We start from the raw sequence: 6,384 nt of genomic DNA, 5'->3' as shown, positions 1-6,384 counted from the left end.
ACAGATTTAAGAAATGTGTATGACAAAATGACCGTTGTGTTTTGGAACAGTGTTTTGACAAACAAGTATCACAACAAGATTTTAAATGAAAGTTATCTGGGATTACTAAGACTTCAGCTTCCCGCGAGCACTGTAGAAAGAGCTATACATTTTGCAGAGTGACCAAAGGCTGTTGTAAAGAATCACCAGAATAAATCAACTTTTAGAAGTAAATAATAAAAAAATTGTAAAACAATAAAAAAAGAGGTTTTCCCAAAGAATTTCTTCAGAAACACACACATTGTTTCCAAAATTAGATAATAGTGTACATGTACGAAGTCTTCAATATTACAGTATAAGATAAAGGTAATTAATTATAAACATGGTTCAATTGGAAATTTTAAACGTAAACCAAAGAATGAAGTGAAACTTGGGAATCATGAGTAAAAACAATAGAGTAAATATTTAATTTCATAGATTATAGGTGAGAGTTTGCACAAACTATTATTAATCTTGGTACCATATTCATTATGTTGTTATGAGTCACATTTTTTCTTATGCTGTAGGAGAAATATAATCAAGCTTATTTTGTTTCAGTAACAAGAGTAACTGTTTTGAATTTAATGTTAAGGCATACTTGATGTTGCCATAGCTGTTGTTTTGTGACAAGATTTTAAATATATTTTTTAGATAATGATTACTTACTTCAAAACCAAAATTGAATCATTATTGGGAAAGAGAGCTATTATACCAGTGTTATTTTTTTTTTACTCTACATATTTTAAGTGAATACTATACGCAGACTTATTTGCTTATCACTATGGTGGTTTTCCCAGCGCTGTAGTATAAACTTTTAACTTCACTTTGTACCTAATCAAGTTTCTCTTTGTATATTTCATAGAAGGCATTTGTACAAATATATAGGTTCCAGCACAAATAACGCCCCTTTTTATTACAGACTCTTTTATCACGAAATCATAAGCATGTGATTCTGTAAGAATATCACACTCAACCCCACCATATGACATCTTAGGTGAAATGTCCAAATTAAAACTATAAATTATGACAACCATATTATTACCCTACCAACCGCACTCAAGCAAACTTTACTTCTGCCAGGCCCTGTACAAGAATAACTTCTTGTTGTATATAGGGTATTGGGTTTGGGTCCAGGAAAAGTGCTGTTTAAAGCACCTAACAGTTTTAAAAGACTAAGAGATAGAAGAATCCAAGGTCTAAGCGACTGATCTGGACAGGCACAGAAGGCAGACAGGTGAAGTATCACTGGGGAGAGTCTCTGGGATGCGGACACCGAGTTAGGGTCAGGAGCATCATGGTTTGTTGGATATCCCACCTGGTGCTCCAGGTGTCAGGCAAAAGCTGTGGGATGTTCAACAGGACCACCTGAGTCCTCCAGGGGAGGGTGCCTTCTTGGTGAAGGTGGCACTCCATGCTTAAATCACCTGGAAGGTAGTTGTGGGGATTGCAAAGTCAGCCAGTGAGTCCTTGCCAGTGATGGTAAGTGGACAAGCCCTTCACTCCTAGGTCCTCAAACCCGTGTGCCCTTCCTCCTGGGGACACAAGGCCATATAGAAAGGTTGCTGCTTCAATATGCATACTGTTTCCCAGAAGATAGCGACTCATTCTCTCACAGCATTGCTGCTGAGCTGACCTTCATCAGGCCATTCCTGTGTGTTAATAAGATGGACAGCTCTAGGTGGTGTGGTATGTAAGGGGCACAGTGGCTCCCAGGGCTGTGGGCCAACACCCACAAGGGCCTCACTGGACAGTGGTTCCTTCTCAGAGCCTGGTGTATGATCTTCTTGGAGGATGCCCCAGGGAAAACCTCTTGCCTACCATATTGTGCAACCTATTTCATTTAATATTTCTTTCCTTTCCAAAAAGAATAAGGCCCCAGTCATGACATATGATAAAATTAGCATATAAATGTAAGCAATGACTTGGAAGGAAAGACAGAGGAAATCACTTTGTTCACCATAAGGGCAACCGTGTTGTGCAGTTGGAGATTAAAGATGGCCCTGAGCTTTCGAGGCCACACACAGCAAAATCAGCAGTGGCCGGCATCCCATAATTCACACTGAGAAAGAGAGCAGGCAGCAATCTCTCGAAGATGACATTTGGTTCTGGCACTGCAGTTTAAAATGTATTTCTCATACATTACCATTTAAAGAGGAAATCTATTCATGGAAGGGAGAATATTCTTCCTTGAAAATATTTGACAATAAAAGTGGATGTTGTCACTTAAAAACCAGAGCAGAGTCATGCTAGAACTACTGAGGAAAATCAATTAGTATTTTAAAGGCATCCAAAATAAATAAATAAATCTCCAAGAGCAAGTGTGTTCACTGGAGCATTCTACCAAATGTTTAGAGAAGAATTAACATCTACTCTATGTAATCTCATAGAAAATAAAAGAGGAGCTGGCATTTCTTAATTAATTTCATAAAGCTAATATTGCACTAATATCAAAACTAGAGAATTCTAACAAATAAAAACCTACAGATCAATTTCACTCATAAAATAAGCTCAAAATATTTAAGAAAATATTAGTAAAAAGAATTTGTAGACATAGAGCTATAAAACTTTTAGAAAAATAGGGAAAAATACTTTGAGGTATATGGGTAGGCAAACAGATCTTAGACTCGGTACTAAAATCGCAAACCATAAAGGGCAAAATTGATAAATTAGACTTCATCAAAGTAAAATGCTTTATTCTCTGCAGACCTAATTAAAGGGTGAAACACAAGCCAGCTCATCAGATAAAATATGTTTAAACCATATAGTTGCTAAGGGACTAGTATCTAGAATATGCAAAGAACTATCAAAACCCAACAATAAAAACAAGCAATCAATGACAAAAAGACCTAAAGACATAAATAGACCTTTCACTGAACAGGACATATATATGGCAACTAAGCACATGAACATAGGTTTTTCATGAGCCCTTAGGGAAAAGCATTTTTTTTGGTGCACTGTTCCCTAAAGTATTGCAATACCGGGTCGATGTGCAGATTGGACGGAGCAAGCTCCTATTTCATCTCCCAGCTCCAAAAATCCATTTATATAATGTCCTCAGAAAGAGAATGTATCAGATATTAAACTGATAAGAACAGACACTACACTTAATCTTAGCTAAAAGGCCGAGAAGTGATGCCAGCTGCTCGGCCCCCTGGGAAAAGCATGTTAACATCACAATCAGGTTTTACTACACACCAAAAATAAATAAATAAATAAATAAATAAATAAATAAATAAATAAATAAATAAAAAGGCTAAAATAAAAATCGCGACAACAGCGTGTGCCTGCAAGGGGGCTGAGACCGTGGATGACTCACGTACTGCCGGTAGGACTGTAAAATACTGCACTTGGACCATTTGACTCTTTCTTAAAAATAAACGGAACAAACATATCACTGGAATGCACTCTTGAGAATATATCCCAGAGAAATTAATACCTTTGTTCACACAAAAACTTGTACGCAAGTGTTTGTAGCAGCTTTACTCACATTTGCCAAAACATTGGAAACAACCTAGAGGTCTTCGCGGAGAAAACTGGGCCGCATCCATCCCATGGGCGCTGCTCGGCAACACTAAGGGACAAATTACATACGACTCTATGCCTCTGAGAGAACCGTGTCCGTTGAAAAATCTAATCCTGCATGTCGTATACTGTATGACTTCATATAGGTGACATTCTCAAAGCAACACAATTATGGAGATAGCAGATGAGCGTCTGCCGGTGGTGAGGACAAAGGAGGGCAGGGGCGAAGTGAGAAGAGCTGTGAAGGGCAACAGGAAGGATTCTTGCTGTGATGAATATGTTCTGCATGTTAACGTCACCAACTCCAGTACCGTGGATGTGAAACAGTACCCTACTCTTGCAAGATTAGATAAAATTCTGTTACATCTTTCAACTGCATTTGAATCTATAACTATCTCAAAATAAAGAAGTTGGGTTAAAATATTTTCTTCAATACATCCATTATATTCTGAAGGTTTTGAACTCAAACTACTATATTATATTGTAATTTTTCACATGGACATTTCTCTCTCTGTACATAGATGGATAGATAGATAAATAGATATAGAGAAAGTTATTTATTTGATATAATTATTGAATAGTCTCTGACTCAGGTCCAATATATTACCAAACAAATTTTGCCTTGATTTATTTTCAGAGTTGACAGTAAAACTTAGTTTTGTTTATTGATCAGAAGTTTTCATTTGTTCATTTTGTTTTAACATTAGGCGATTATATAATTTCTTACCACTTTAATGTTTGTACAGTTGCCTGGGATATTTGTAAAATGACAAACTACATATAAAATTTTAATGAAATGTGTTCATCCATAAAATCCAACATTTTTATGAGTGTTTAGAGCCTCTAAATAATGTAGTTTACAGAAATGACTTCCAAATAAAAAGTCTTCTTTGAAATATGTATATGGCTAAAATGATTGGGAATTGGTGAACCAGATGGAAAACATGAATCTCTGAAAATAGAAGCATTTTTACTTATTCAAAAAGGTAAGTTTAGATATTTTCTTTATGTAACCATTTCTGTCCTACTACTAAATATCACTACCTGAAATAGTTACGATTATGGAGCTGAGAAACATAAAACTGAAAAAGTCATCTCTGTTCAGACATCTCTGGGCTTTGATTGCTATTATTTTCATTTCGTGTAATGCAAACACAGGATGATTAATGTTTATTTACGGATTGTTTTTCTTGAAGTCTATTATTTGACTTTGAATTTCTGTGATGTGGTAATATTATCAAGTATCTCATTACAGCATATAAAATATGCTCAGGAACATATTGGAAAATGCTTCCAATGTGATTTGAGAAATATTATCCCAGACCCCCAGCAAACTGCCTCTTGTGAGGTTTCGTGCTGAACAGAAATCCTAAAACCTAGTCATCTGGAAGATTCCTTAATCACTTCAGGCCACTAGGTATTTGATAATAGTTCATCCAGAATTCATATTTTGGTTTGTACATAGTTGTAAAATGATGTAGTTGGATTTTTTTAATGAGGCCTTAAATTGTATGAGATTTTATATTGTTTGTAACATGTGCTTGAATTATCTGCTGTGAAGCACATTTCTTCAGGCCATATATGAGTCTTACCAGTGTACATACTGGTTATCGCTTTAAATTTCTCTATTCCTTCTAACCCTCTGGTCTCACATGACTATTTCTCATATACTCTTATATTGTTTTTCAGTACAGAGAGTCATAAAATTACAGTCATCTTGATTATGATAAAACTAAGGCTAGCGTTGTCTCAAGCAATCATTGTCTATATATATTTTTCTTGTTTCTCTTTTCATACCATCACACGACTTATCCACCTGGATTTTGGTATCATTCATTTCTCTACTATTTGCTTGCATTTAACCACCACAGAAATCCCCATAGTAGGAACATTATATTGCTCCACATATTCTGTTTCTCCCTACACTACAGCAATAGACAATTGGATCAAGTTAGGATACATTATTTCAAATCTAGAATTACATATCAACTGTGACCTGGCCTATAAAAATCACTGACCAGTCTGATTCTGAAATAAGAGATGCAGATCTTTTGCAGTTGAGGTAAAAGATAGGTTTAGAATATCATTTCAATTTTGAGACTAGGTGGCCACTCTAAGTTGTGTGCATAACTAGGTACCAAAACAACAACTGTGACTGTAGGAAATTGTAACCCAACCCACCTTTCTTTTGACATTGTTTCTGTAACTGCTGACTCTGACTAACATGGAGCTTATAGATGAAGCACATGTTTGTATAAGAATCCTAGGAACTCACTTCAAAATATACAAACTCCAACTTTCAGTCATCCCAGGTACAGAAGATTTGCTGAGCTTCAGTGGTGAATCCAGGCTGATGTGAAGTCAGGAGGACATGAATCCAGGGTGACTAAACCAGGATGATGCACATTGGAACATCACTTGCCTTATCAGAATAGACTGTATTCATCTGCATATAGAGAACTTTGCAACCCCTCCCTTGATTTCTTAGTTCAGTTCCCTTCTCTGTCCTTATAAAAATCTCTGCCTTCACTGAGATAGGGAGATGGGCTTTGAGATATGACTCTCCATCTTCCAGGTGGCCAGCACCTGAAAATTAACCACTTTCCTTCACATTAGCACCTGCCTCTCAAGTATTGGCTTTCGTAGTGGCAGGCAGCTGGACCTGCTTTTGTTTACATGTTTTGGCAACCCAGATGGGACAATATGGACACCAGTAAGACCAGGAGGGCCCTGGCTGGACTCCCAGCTGCTTGTGACAGGCTGACCCCATGGCAGGGATGGCAGGAATTTCCCAGCAGCTGCCGAGATGTCTTTATCTTGGACACTTTGCCTGCCCTCCCTCCC

General features: G+C 36.9%; 1 non-coding gene across 1 annotated transcript; it reads right to left on the bottom strand.

The window, feature by feature from the left end:
• Window positions 1-2,962: 2,962 nt before the first annotated feature.
• LOC112306804 (U2 spliceosomal RNA) lies at window positions 2,963-3,152 on the bottom strand. Its single transcript, XR_002974987.2, has one exon. It is a non-coding gene; the product is annotated as a U2 spliceosomal RNA (small nuclear RNA).
• Between the last annotated feature and the right edge of the window lie 3,232 nt (window positions 3,153-6,384).

The sequence above is a fragment of the Desmodus rotundus genome, chromosome 13 (genome assembly GCF_022682495.2).
Source record: "Desmodus rotundus isolate HL8 chromosome 13, HLdesRot8A.1, whole genome shotgun sequence".
Taxonomy (NCBI): Eukaryota; Metazoa; Chordata; class Mammalia; order Chiroptera; family Phyllostomidae; genus Desmodus; species Desmodus rotundus.
This window is presented reverse-complemented; position numbering and strand designations above follow the sequence as displayed.